Raw genomic sequence first — 13,558 nt, 5'->3', positions numbered from 1 at the left:
AAAAAAAAAAAAAAAAAAAAGATTTTCAAAAAAAAAAATTAAAAAAAAAAAAAAAAAATAAAGAAAAAACAAACAAACACCCTCTTGGTGGGGAGGGGGAGCCGGGGCGGGGAGGGGGCTGGGGTAAAGGGTTGGGGAAAAGGGGGGGCCACCGGCTTTCCTGTGGCCCCCGGTGCGGCGGCGGCGATGAGCTCAGGGTGTGGGTGCGTGCGTGGGTGCCAGGGGGGGGCTTTGGGCTCCCCTCCTTCCCCCCCCCCTCCCCAGTCCCCTCTGTGTGTGTGTGTGTGTGTGTCCCTGGGAATTTCTGTACAGCTTTGTGGATTGTGCAAAAAAACCCAACAAAACACCACCACCCCCCCCCCCAAAAAAAAAAACCAAACCCAAAACAAGAAAAAAACACCTTGAAATGGGGAAAAAAAAGCAAAATGCAAAAAAAAAAAAAAAAAAAAAAAGGGAAAAATCCCCACCTGGTCAAAATAGCCCCCCCCCTTCCCCCCCCCCCCCCCCCCACCTGCCCCTCCCCAGCTGACCTGCGCAGCGCTTGTGCTGCCCTGGCCGGAGCGGCCCCCCCCCCCCCAGCGAGCCCCCCCATGCCCGGCCCCCCCCCCCCCCCCAGCCCCCGCTCTTCCCCTCGAACTGGTCTTTTTGTGTTATTTAGGAAGGAATTTTTAATAGGCACTTTTTTTATATTAAAAAACCCCTATATATTGAGCGATGCCCACTGCTTGCTTCCTTCTCTTTGGGGGTGGCACGGCCTGGCTGTGCTGGGGGGGGGGGGGGGGGGCCGGGGGGGGGGCGGAACCCCCCCCCCTTCCCCTTGGATTTGGGGGGATGTCAGGATCTGACCTAAGCTGGGAATTGCAGCGAGAAAGCTGAATTTTGGTGCGAATCGGGGTGCGGTATGGCACGGGGCGGGGGGGGGGGGGGGGTCCTGCTGCTGCTCCCCCTGGAATGGGTGCCAACGGGGGTCCCGGGGGACACTGCTGGGGGGCCGGTGGCACCTGGATTACACTGGGGACCCGATCGCCTTGTGCTCGGGGCTGTGGGTGCACGAGGTATTGTTGGGGGGGGGTTCATTTGCTGGGCGGGATGGGTGCCCACCCCTCCCTGGCACCCATGGGGCACCCTGGGTGGGGACACAGGGCCACGGGCAGCTTCGCGGTGATGGATGGGGAAAGCGCCAAGGCCGTAAGGAAGCAAAAGAGAGAAAATAAGCCAAAAAAAAAAAAAATTAAAATAATAATAAAAAAAAATCCACCAACTTCCAGGACCGGGAAGATGAAGGCTGCAGCATCCTCCGGGCGTGGAGGGGGGGGTTCGGGGGGGTCGGAACCAGGTACCTGTGGGTGGGAGAGGTTAGCGATCCCGGCGGGGTCAGGGCTGCTGCAGCGAAGTACTTGTGCAGCGCTGGGGGGGCCGGGGGGGGAGGCAGGAGGTTGCTATGGAGAAGAACACACGGTGCATACTGATGGCAGGGGGGCTGCCAGCGCCGCCGCAGCCTGGGAAGATGTCGGTGCTGTGCGGGGAGATGCTGGGGTACCCCCTTCTTCTTGGGTTTGGGGGGACCAGCAAACACCCCCACCACCCCCCACCCCCCCCCTCGCCCGGCGCTGGGACACGCAGCTGGGTGGCACCAAGGGAGCTGGGTTCAATGCAGCCCCCCCCCCCCCCCAGTAAAACCCCCATTACAGGGTGTGAGGGGCACCCTGAGCCCCCAGCCGGGCACAGAGACGGGCTCGTGGGACCCCCCCACCCCACGCCCTGGGGGTGCCGGGAGGGAGGAGGGGGCGGCTGCCAGTCCCTGTGCCCCAGGTGACGGGGGGGGGGGGGGGGGGTTTGCAGGAGGCTGAATTTCCATCCCCCCCACCCCAGGGCCCTGCAAGTGCCCCCCAAGTGCCGCAGGGTGGGGGTTTGGGGGCGGGGGGGGCGGCTCTGGGTGCTGGTGGGTCACGGACCCTTCCCAGCACTGGGGGTGTTTGGCAGCGTGGCCGGGGCGGGGGGGGGGGGGTGTCCCTGCTGGGGACCAGATGGGTCCCTCAATGCAACCGCACCTCTGCAGGGGCTAAACTGGGGGGGGGCTGTTGTTCCTCTGTGCCCCCCCCCCCCCCCCGGGTGCCCCCCACATCGGGCAGGGCCCTCAGGGTAAGCTGGGGGAGATGCTGTGGGTGGAGGTGATGGTAAGGGCTGGGGGGCTCTGCTGGTGTGGGGGGCCCTGCAGAGGATGCTGCTTCTCTGCCCTGGGGTCCCTTGGGTGCCTGGGGACTGGCCATGCTTGATGTGAGCACCCTGGTGCTGGGCGGTTTGGGGGGGCCACTTGCACCCCTAATGCCCCCCACTGGGGCTTCACCCAGTGAGCTACATCTGCTCCCCATGGGCTGGTCCCTGCTGGGCACCCAGTGGCCCCATCCAGGCTGGGCCGTCGCAGGAACCCCACAGCTGGCGCTGACCTTGGGGATACCGCTCACGCCTGGCACAGCTGGTGGGTCCCCCCCCCACCCTGGCACCCCCACCCTAGGTTGGCCGCAGCACTGGGAGGCTGCTGGTGTGGAGGGGATGGAGGTTGGAGCACCCCTTCCCGTGGTCCTCACACGCGGTGCAAGCAGGGGTGAAAGGGGACCCCGCGGGGGGGGTTACCCCGATGCTGGGCACCAAACACCCTCGACCGTGACATTGCTCAATGGGGAAACTGAGGCACGGGAGCAGGGCGGTATGGCCTCTCCTGCTGCTCTGCCCACACCACGGCTGTGCCCGCATCCTGCACCCACCCTGCAGGTGCTGGACCTCCCGGCCGGCTCCCGCACAGCCACTCCTGGGGGGGGGGGGGTGTCTTTTGGGGGTGCATGACCATTCCCACCTTGACTCTAACACGATGCTTCCCACGAGCATCAAATTTGCTCTTTTCCCCCCGATTTTTCCTCTCTTTCATTTCAGCTTGCAAAAAACAGCATCAAAGGATGACGAAATCCACTGTGGCCTGATCAGCGCCCGGGTAAGGTGGGTGCAAACGAGCACGAGACCACCGACAGCGGGACAGAAATCCCCCCCGGGGAGGTAAACGCCGCTGGGAGGCATCGCCTGGCACAGCCGCAGCCCCATGGGGCAGGGCCGGCTGCTTGGAGCACAGCTTGATTTTATTTATTTTTTTTTTTTTTAATATATATATATATATTTTTTTTTTTAAGACTCAATTAAATCTATCAAGCAGCGCGTGCTGTTTCTGAGGCTGAAAAGCCTTGTGATTGGGCTGATTGCTGGGGGTTTATCAGCACAGCCCAGCATCGCCGCCGCGCCCGGCTCTCGCCTGGGTTTTGCTGCTTGGTGGGGAGGCAGAAAGGAGAAAAGACGTCAAATTTTGGTGGGGAAATGGTTGTTTTGCTACTTCTTTATTTGCGTGGCATGTGTTCATCGAAGGATTCTGGGAGCTCCTTGTGGGGACAGCTGGGGTGAGCCCGGCATGGCCGCGGTGCCGTGCGGTGCCCAGGGCACGTGGGATGAGGGGGGGTGAGGAAAGCCTGGTCCCCCGGGCGCCTGGCTGTACCTGCTCGGCCACACCACCTCCTTGGGATGGAAATGATTATTTTAATTAAGCAGCTCTGCTGGGAGGAGGTTTCTGGCCTCTCACGGTGCCGGAGCAGGCGGCGGTGCTCGGAGCCTGGGGATGCTGCAGGACAACGGGACGAGGGATGGTCCCAGGGCTGACCCCGGAGCCGCTGTGCCGCGGCGAGCCGGAGCTTTGCCTGCATGTGCCGTGGGGAGCGTGGCTGTAACGAGGCTCACGGCGCTGCTGCCGAGATCTGGCGTGCGCCGGCGGGAAGGCAGCTTTGCCGCCATTTCGACTTTTTTCCATCCCCTTGGAAACAAGACAGGAATTTGCCCTCCTCCCCCAGCCCTCCCCTCCTGCCCAGCGCATGGGGACAGATTCGGGGGGACAAGGCTGGGGAAATGCCCCGTTCCCAGGGAGCTGAGGGGCGATGTGCCAGGGCAGAGGATGGCGTGCACGGATGCACACGTGTTGCACACCCAGTCCCGGCTGCACCATCACCCCGGCACGGGGAAGCACACAGGATGCCCGTGCCGAGCTCACCCCGGCACCCGGCTCAGGCGCTGCCCACCGGCACCGGGGTGAGGGCCACATCGCCCACCCCAGCCCCGCGGTCAGGGCCGGTTAGGGGGGGCAGCAGAAGGACCCTGCCTTTGCCCCGCAGGGCCGGGGCCAGCAGAGCTGCCGGGAGCTGCCCGGGAGGTTTGGACACCCCTTTCTCCTTCAAATTAATGGCTGTGCCGTGAAGAAAATTGAAGCCATTATTCTTAGCTCGCATCTTTTATACCCACCAACTTCAACCACTTGACATGCTAATCACAAGCTAACGAGGAAGGGAGGCGATTTCCCACGTCAGACCTGCAATCCAGTGCATCTGGCAGCCGGGGTGGGGAGCATCTCGTGCCGGGGGCCACCGGCCACCCCTCCCCAACGCCGGCATCTCTGCGGCCGCACCAACCCTTCCCGCCGGCAGCGCCCTGGCAAAACAGCCCCTTTAGCGCTTTCGAAGCCCCCTGTGTCCCCAAAGGCCGCTGGCCCCCCCAGGACAGCCAGGGAGGGGGCACGGGGTGACGGCAATGCTCCCCGGGACCATCCCGCCGCAGGCAGCCAGCGCTGCGCCGTGTCCCCGCCGCGGGAACGGCCTCGTGCGGGGGCGGCACGGAGCCCAGCTGGAGGAGCAGACCACCCCTGCTTTTCCCAGAGGAAGGGCCAGGCCCTTGGAAGCTATTTCCACCCCACTGTGTCCGTGTGCGTGTGTGTGTCCCCAATCCTCCTCCTTCTGCTCTGCCAGCAGCCGCTCGGGCTCCCCATGCACTCCCCACTCCAGCTGAGCCCCGGCGCGCTCGTTGCACCCACCGCAGGGGCTGCGTCTGCCTGTCCCCAGCCACCCCGGGCTGGATTCCGCCCAGCCACCGGCTGGGCAGAAAGCTCTGGAGTCCATTAACATTCCCCCGAGCGATCTAATCCCCCTCTCTGCCCTGGCTCTGGCTTTTACTTGGTTTTAATCAAGCCCAGCCTGGCGCCTTTTAAATAACCGGGGCGGATGGCACCCAGCTCCCTGCACGGCACATGGGTGCTGCCATCCCCGGTGCGGGTGCCGGCACGGAAGGGGAGGCGGGGGCGGCCAGGGGCAGAGTATTTGCAGAGGTCTCCACTCTCCAGTAATTTTAAAAGGCGTTTTGGAGTCGGAGGAGCTGAGATCAGCAGAGTGGGGGCCAGGAAAGCGAGGGAATAAAAGCAAAGGGTATTGCAGGGGTTGTTATTAATATTTGCTGGCTGGTGATGGTGAGGGGGGGGAGCTGGCACCGGGGGGGGTGGGCTGTGTGCCCACCCCGTGGGGAGGGCAGGCTGGGGTCCCCATGAGGGGAGGGGGATTTGGCAGGCAGACACCTGGGTTCCTTCCTGGCACCCAGGGATGGCGGGGGGGCGGTGGGGGGGGCAGGATGCACGCCAGCACTCCTGGGTCCTGCGCAGCTGCCAGCGGGGCCCCGCTTGGGGCGAGAGGCGATGTTCTCCGCACCGACACTCCTAAAACAAAGCGTTGGGACATAGCTGGGGCATGTCGGGGGGACCCCGGACCCCCCCTGGGGTAGGGGCAGCTAGGGGATCCCCCCCTAACCCCTTGGGGACCAGAAGGGTGCAAGGGGAGGGCACCCACGGGGCTCAACCTCCAAGGGCTTCACCATGTGCCCGCTGCAAAGGGAACAGGAGCCTGGGGGAGCAAAGTCGCCGGGGGGGGTCCTGGATGGGACCCCGCTGGGGAGGGGACAGCTGGGCTGGGGGCTCTGCGGGGTCGTGGTGGCCTTGCCCAGCCACGGGAAGGGGCTGGGAGCGATGCCCGTTCCCCCCAGGCTGGCAGTGGGGCTGGCTGGGGGGTCTGGGGGTACTGGCGGGGGGGAGCCAAGGGGCAGCACACGGGGTTTGGGAGGCAAAGCATGAGCCGAAACGTTTGTTTTTCCGAGGGCCCCGGCGGTGTGAGTTATCAGCGGCGGCAGAAGCACGGTGCTTCCCGGCCGGGTGTGCACGCCGGCTCCTCGGGGAGGGATTAAGGGGATTATATTATTATTTGTTATCACTGAGGGGGGAGAAAAAAGAAGAAACCTCCATTGCTGGGAACTCTGCCTAACCGGAGCAGAGATTAGCTCCCTGCCTCCGCCCGGCTGGGCTGGGACGGCTCCTGCGGGCTCTGGGGCTGTGGCTACCCCTGCCCGGGATGGGGGTTTGGGGGGGCCGCCCTGCGCCCGTCCCGCTGGCAGAGGGAGCCCAGCGGGGTAACGTGGGGCCACCGGGTCCCTGGGGAGACACCTCGCCTGCCAGCCACATGCAGGACCAGATTTTGGAGGTGACGGTTAGTGCCCAAAGTGGTTGGCAGAGGAAATGGCAGCTCCTCTTCCAGACTCCCCTGGGACCGTGGGAACCAGCACCCTCAACTGGGTGCAGTGGGACCCTGGCCCTGGTGGGGGGACGACACCAGCCCCATGGTTTGGCACAGGGCAAGCTGGGAGTGATGTTCCGCCACGGGCATGGCGAGAGCCACCTCGAAGGGCTGCCGGCAAGGGCGAGCTCATGGCCGTGGCTGTGGTTTTCCATCTCCCCTGGCCACGGCGGGGGGGATCTTGGCGGGTTTGGGGGGATCTTGGCAGGTTCAGGGGGAGCAGAAGCTCAGCTTGGCAGAACAGGCAGGGGGGGTTGTGCCTCCCTCGGCACCAGGCTGGCATCGGGACAAGGGCGAGTGCCCCCAGCGACACCCCAGCATTCCCGGAGGACAGGGACAAGCTTGGCTGTGGTCCCCCCCTCTTGCACCCCCCCCCCCAGGTAACCGGCTCCCAGCCCTGAGCTGCAGGGTGAGAAACGGAGCTGCTGGGGTGAGCCAAGACCCGTGCCCGGGCAGCGCCGGGGCTCTCACCGGGTGAATCTCTCCCCGCCGCAGCGCTGGGACATGTCGGCCGCCCTTCCTCCCCCTCGTCTGCCGCCTTCGCCCTCCTCCTGCAGCCGCTGCGTGGCGGGCGGTGAGTGATGCTGCTGCCAGCTCAGCCCTGCCTGGCTGCGACTCTGGGGGGGCCACCCCGGCCGGGGCTGCTGGGGAAGATGGGCGGCTCGGTGGGGTGACGTGTCATGGGGCGACGTGTCATGGAGCAACACGTCACGGGGCATCCCCGGGGGTGCAGGGGATGGAGACTGGGCTGAGCCGGGGTGCTTTGGGGCACGCGGCACGCGAGGACGCAGGGGAGACCCTGCAAGTCAGGGTGGGCTCTGCCAGCCCTGCGCCTGCCCCCAGTAAGGGCTGGCAGGGGAACAGGGGGATGAGGAGGGGCCGCTTGAGTCAGGTACCCATGAACAGTGAAGTTTTGGGGTTCCCCTCTTGCAGTGGGGTCACGTGCCCCATCCTACCCCCTCATGTGCCCATCAAGGCTGCGCTGCACGGGGCAGCCGGCTGGTACCCACGGGCACCGCGGGTCCTGCGCTGCTCCCTGCCCATCCCGAGAGCATCCCCTGCCCGGTGGGTCCGGTGCGCTGGGGATGGAGATGTCCCAGGACAGCCGGTACAGAGGGGCCACCTCTGCCCCGCTCCCCGCTGGCTCCACGGATGCCAGGGCAGAGTAGTCACAGGGCAGAGGAGGTGTGGGACCACACTGGGTGCTCTGGGAGCTGGTGCAGCCATCTCAGGAGATCAGGCTATTTTTTTTTTTTTTTTTTTCCCCTTCCTTAAACCCCCAGCTCTGTCTGCTGGGCCCGGAGTCCCCCAAGGACAGCCTCACTCATTACACCGCAGCTCACAAGTGCACACCTTGAATTTTTCTTTCAAAACCCCCAGTTTCCAGCAAGCGGAGGCCGAGCCAGGTTCAAACGTGGGGTGCGGGCACGGGGCAGCCCCTCTCCAATTTTGCCTTGCCTGTAGTGAGGTTGAAGCCACCACCACCGCCGCAGAAAAGCCCGTCATTAGAGCTGCTTCCGCGCACCCTTTCCGCTGATGGACCGCGCTATTTTCTCTAGTCTTTTATTTACACTTTATTGCTCTTGTTTTTGCACCGGCAAGCGCTGCTGGAGTGCACAGAAATCCTTCAGATCTCGGCTGGCAGCAGAGCTCTGCCTAATCATAGTCATTATCTGGAAGCAGGTAATGGGCATCTTTCCCATGTTAATTTGAAAACAGAATCGGCGAGAGCAGGACACCAGGGACGGAGCATGCTCCCAGCAGCTGCCGCTGCCTTCGGGTGATTTTTGGGTGCCGGTGGCTTCGTCGGGTGCTGGGGCGGGTTTGGGATGAGGGCGCACACAACCCCGGGCACAATGGCTTGTGCCGAGCCTCACGGCTCAATAAATCAGCCGGGAAGGGGCTGCTGGCTGGCATCCCGCATGGCCAGAGCCCATCCTTGCTGCCGCAGCAATAAAATCCCCTGGCCTTGTTTTTTTGGCGGCGAGGAGGATGGCGGCTCTCCCTCCCCGTGCTGCCGCCAGAACTTGCCCCCGGCTCGGCCCAGCGTGGCTGGGTCCTTCGTTAACAAGGACTCGTCCCTTTTATCCCCATCGGCAGGAGGGGATGGGGATGGAGGTGAGAGGCGAGGATTTCTCCCGGGGCCGGGAGGGGAAGGCTGGGTGGCGTTGGAGTTTCGTTTGCTGAGATACCATTAACGAGTGAGCAAAGGTTGCGGAGTCTCCATGGAGACAAGACAGCAAGCGAGACGGAGCGGGTGTGCAGCTGAGGTTAGAGCTGATTAGTAAATGTCAGCGACGCAGCAACTGCCCGCCGCCACGCTGGCTCGGGGACCCGGCGGGCAGCGGGCGCCCCGGGCACCCCACGTGCACCCTATCCATTCCGTGTGCCCCGCTGCGTCCCGGGTATCCTGTGTGTCCCGTGCGACCTGGGCACCTCATGCGTCCTGCGCATCCCAGGCACCCTGCGCACCCCATCCATCCCCCGTGCCCCGTTGCACCCCACGTGCCCCATGCACCCCGAGTGCCCCACGCATCCCATACATCCCAGGTACCCTGTGCACCCCACGTGCCCCACGCATCCCACATACTGTGGGCTCGCCATGTGTCCTCTGCATCTCGGGCACCCTGTGCACCCCGTTCATCCCACGTGCCCTGTCGCATCCTGTGTGCACCTCACATCCCACGCACCCTGGGTACCCCACGTACCCTGGGCATCCCACATGCCCTGCACCTCCCTGGGACGCATCCAGGTGCCCCGTGCGCCCCGTGCATCCCACACACCCCATGCGCCCAGGCAACCCAGCTCGTGGCTGCAGCCCAGACTGATGCCAGCGTGTGGTGGTCGATGGGAATCAGGGATGCAGGAAAAACCCGGAGCACACCGTTGGGCGCACGTTTCCAGAGCATCCTTGCAGCTCTGGTGCTGACAGCCCCGGCGTCTTTCCCGCAGGGAGCAGGGATGCAGCCGGAGCCGCTCTGCCCTTGTACCACGCTGCTACACGCTGTGAGAGCTCCTCGACCATTCTGTGAGATGCCAGGGAGCAGGACGGCAGGGCCAGGACAGGGAAGGGGCACCCAAGACTCCCTGGCGGAGGGTGGGTGACTCCGGAGAGCTGCTTGGCCGCTGTCCCCGGGTGAGGACGTGGCCATGGCCTTGTGCAAGGCTGTGGGGGGGCACACGGGCTTCAACAACCTGCCGTCTCCTCTCTCCTGGGGAGGATGTCCCCTCTCCCCATCCCCAGCTCATGCAGAGAAAGGGTGAGGCTGGACACGCTGGATCCCACCTCATTTCCGATGGAAGCAAAGCCCAGGCGGAGGGAAGCCGGGTTGGGATGAAGCCGGAGGGGGCAGCGATTTGTGCCAGGGAGGGTTTGTCTGGGGTTATCAGGGGTTTGGAGCCCAGCTGGGAGGCAGGAGCAGCCCAGCTGCCCTTCCCTGTGCCCCGGAGCATCATTTACCTCCAGCAAAACACAGGGAGGCACCTGGCAGGCGAGAGCATCCCTCTTGCAGAGAAAACAAGTGTCAGGGGGTACTGCGGGGGGGGGGGGAAGCTGGATCCTGCAATTTAGCAGGTATTATTCGGCAGCTATAAACAGAGCCTCTCGCACAGCCGGGGAGAGATAAAGGTTGCAGTGCAGATACAGATTAGGTGGTTCCCTTGAGGCTGTGACACCTTGAGATAGAAGCAGATCTTCTTCAAGGGAACGGCTCGCTGGCAGCCTGGAAAACCTGGAGCCGAGCGGCCTCCAGCAGCACCTTGGCCCTTGCCTTGCACCCACGGGTGGGGGGGGGCAGAGGGGTGCTGGGCCAGTATGGGGGGCCGGTGGGTGCTGGGGACACTGAGAGGTGCTGAGCATCGCACCCAAAGCGGCCGTGCATGGGGGGAGTGATGCAAAACAGCAAGAAATGGCTGTTTGCAAGACGTGCCCGTGGCCGCCTCGCCCAGGAGGAGCCAAAGGAGATGGCGGTGGCAGCAGAGAGACCCCGGGAGCTGGCAAACGCCGTGCCATGGGGCAGGGCCGGCAGGAGTCACGGGAAAAATAGGCACAGCACACGCCGGAGCAATCCCGGCTCTGCCCATCGGCAATGCCCATGGCCGGGGTGCCCTCCCTGGCTGCCACCACGACTCCCAGCAGCGCTGACATGGATTTGTTTGCTTCCCGTCGGGAGCGCCGGTGATTTACTCCCTGCGGTTTCATTTAAAGAACAAGGCTCTAAGCGCCAAAGAGATAGATGGCTGCGCCCAGTGCCCTTCGTCCTGTTCACGCCCGCTCCCTCTTCCCCCTTCCGTAGGCATAAACGAACCCGGCGCTTAATGTCGGTAATCAGGCAGGGGAGGAAAGATTTAATATCCAGGTGCACAGGCAGAAATGCGGCGTGCCGCGTGCTGGTAATTTTTGATCAAGCCTTTGCTCCCGCAGTTTCTGAGGGAGACATTAGCATCGCCCCGGCTCTGCCGAGGACCAGGCTCAGCCGCAGGATGCTGCCGAGATCACCTGGGCTCGGGGCCGGGCAGGCAGCGGGGTTTTTCCGAGCCCCCGTGTGTTCAGCCGTGCTGCCCGTCCCGGCGTGACCCCCAGCTGCCACAACCACAGGACGACGTCCTTGTGGGACCGGGACGCACGGCAGCGTCCACTCGGCAGGACCTGTCCTGTGCCCCCCGCCCCAGACATGCCGCCAGCCCCGCTCGTTAAACCAGGCTCATTTATGCTGTGACCCCACTCCCGGCCTCGTCAGGCCGTGGGGAGAAACCCAGGCCGGAGCCAAAATCAGCGTCAGGCAGCGGCTTCCAGCGGCCATCGCCCCTGCGGTGCTGGGGACCCCCTGTGCTGTTTGGGGGCTGGGGGTGGATGGGGGGGGCTGAGAGCCCCCCACGCTGTTTGGGGGGCTGGGGGCAGATGGGGTGGGCTGGGGGCCCCCTGCGCTGTTTGGGGGGCTGGGGGCGGATGGGGGGGGCTGGGGGCCCCCTGCGCTGTTTGGGGGGCTGGGGGTGGATGGGGTGGGCTGGGGGCCCCCTGCGCTGTTTGGGGGGCTGGGGGTGGATGGGGTGGGCTGGGGGCCCCCTGCGCTGTTTGGGGGGCTGGGGGCGGATGGGCAGCCCCTGAGTTTGCAGCAGGAGGACAGGCAGCTGCCAGGCCCTGGTCCCGCTCGCCAGTCCAGCGCTGTCCCTGTCACCTGCAGCCCCCTGCCCCACCGCCAACCCCCTCCCCAAAGCCCCCCCCCCCATCCCTCCACCCCATTTACCCCCCAGCCCTGTCCCCCCCCGCCCTGTCCCCTGTCCCCTAACCCCCACCCCCCACTCCTGGCCCCCCATCCCTGCCCCACAGCACCCCTCATAGCTCCCAGCCCTGACCCCCAGCCCTGTGCCCCCCCTCAGGCCCTGCGTCCCCCCCCGTCCCCCCGCCCTGGAGTGACACCCCCGCTCCCCCAGGTGGAACTTTCCTCGCAGGGCGTGAGACCATAGAGGCGAAAGGTAACACCAAAGGGGAGTTCTCCGGGGGGGGGGGACGGAAGAGACAGAGACCCCTTTTCTCTCAATTCACCTGAAAGAATATCGAACTCAGGCACTCAAGAACCTAGATCCGTATTTTGGGAATGTTGTGGCTGTGTGTGGTGTCGCGGTTCTTCCCTCTTCCCTGGGAATGTGTCCCAAAGCTGTGTGGCGATCCCCCCATTTAGTCTCCACGATGGTACGTTCTCCCCTGTTTACTCTCTTTGCGCGGCCGGCTTGGGTGGGGTTTTTCTGTTGCTCCAGTTTCGTACGTAAGTGGCGTAGGGTGGCGTTGATAGACATCTAGGTGCAGCCAGTAGCGTGGCGGTATTACTGATCGACCAGCCAATGGCGCAGCGGACCGGCGGCCGGGAGAAGGCGGGACGAGGCTCAGTCAGGCCAGGGAGGGGGAGCTGTGGAATGGCGGACGGCCGGGCTGGCCCGCCCTGGTGGTAACGAGCCGAGGGGGCCGGAGGGGATAGCCGCGGAGATTGGTGAGTACGAGAGGGGCGAGCGGAGACTCCCCGGGCCTCCCAGGCCGCCTTTTCCCGGGGGAGAGAGGCGGAGGCGCTGGGGTGGGCCGCTAGGCCCTTGCCAAATAGTGAGCTCTTAGGCTGGGCCGAGCACTGTTTCCTGCCACATACTGACTCCCCGGCTTGTGTGGGCCCTGGTGCCCCCGGGCTGGGGGGTTTGGGGCGGGCCTGGCCCCGGCCCGGGGACGAAGAGGAGGAAATAGCTTCATCCCTGGTCTGACACTTGCCCGGCGCCTCCCAGGGGCCGTGGCTCGGTGCAGGGTGTGTGCCCTGGGCCGTGGCTGGGCCGGCCGGAGGGGCTGGGGTGTAGGGGGAGGGCTGGCCTGCCCGGAGGGGGGACGGGACCCTGTGTTGGCTTAAGGAAATGCCGGTCTGCTGGGCTCTCCCGAGGCCTTGCCGGTGTTTGCTGTCCTGGGGCCGTTACAGAGGTCTGACCTAGCGGGGAATGGCTTGGGGGGGTGGGGAGAGGAGGGGTGCTGCAGGGTCCTCTCTAAGGGAGAGGTAGTGGTGCTGTGCTGGGGGCGGGGGGTGCCTCCCTTTCCAGGCTGGTTGCAGCCTTTGCTGTCTGGGTTTGACATCAGTGCTTGTGCAAACGTGTGCGTGCCTCTCTACAAAGTCTGGGTGTGAGCTGGCTGCCCTTGTTGGTGCAAGTTCTGGTGATCTAGTGGACTTGGCAGTGCTAGGTTAACCGTTGGACTTGATGATCTTAAAGGTATTTTCCAACCTAAATGATTTTATGATTGTGCTTGTGGAGTGTTGCTGTGAAAGCCCCTTCTCCCTCCTGGCTGTCTTCCTGCCCCACAAGTGAGTGTACCCTTTGGAATGTCTGGCTACAGTTTAAGGATGTGTCTAAGCCCCTGGGCTATTAACTAGCCATAAGGGCACACAAAATACAAAACTACTTGGGGTAAAACTGTGTGGGTGCTGTAGCATGCTTTGGAAAATGCTTCCCCCAATATTAAATATCTAGGTGCTCTCTGAAAAGAACCTTTGGAGGGTGTAATGGGATATATGGTTGAGCAGTTTGATCAAATGCGCTGACCTGCTGGTGACCTC

The 13,558-nt window shown here is 63.9% G+C and overlaps 1 protein-coding gene across 1 annotated transcript in view; it reads left to right on the top strand.

Moving 5' to 3' along the window:
- The first annotated feature begins 12,345 nt into the window (after positions 1–12,345).
- The window catches only part of WASF2 (WASP family member 2), a 33,133-nt gene continuing 31,920 nt past the window's right edge, over positions 12,346–13,558 (top strand). Inside the window, exon 1 of the mRNA XM_075774059.1 lies at positions 12,346–12,463. The gene's annotated coding sequence lies outside the window, so the exon portion shown is untranslated. The remainder of the gene's footprint in view (positions 12,464–13,558) is intronic.

Source organism: Balearica regulorum, chromosome 22, assembly GCF_011004875.1.
Source record: "Balearica regulorum gibbericeps isolate bBalReg1 chromosome 22, bBalReg1.pri, whole genome shotgun sequence".
Taxonomy (NCBI): domain Eukaryota; kingdom Metazoa; phylum Chordata; class Aves; order Gruiformes; family Gruidae; genus Balearica; species Balearica regulorum.
This window is presented reverse-complemented; position numbering and strand designations above follow the sequence as displayed.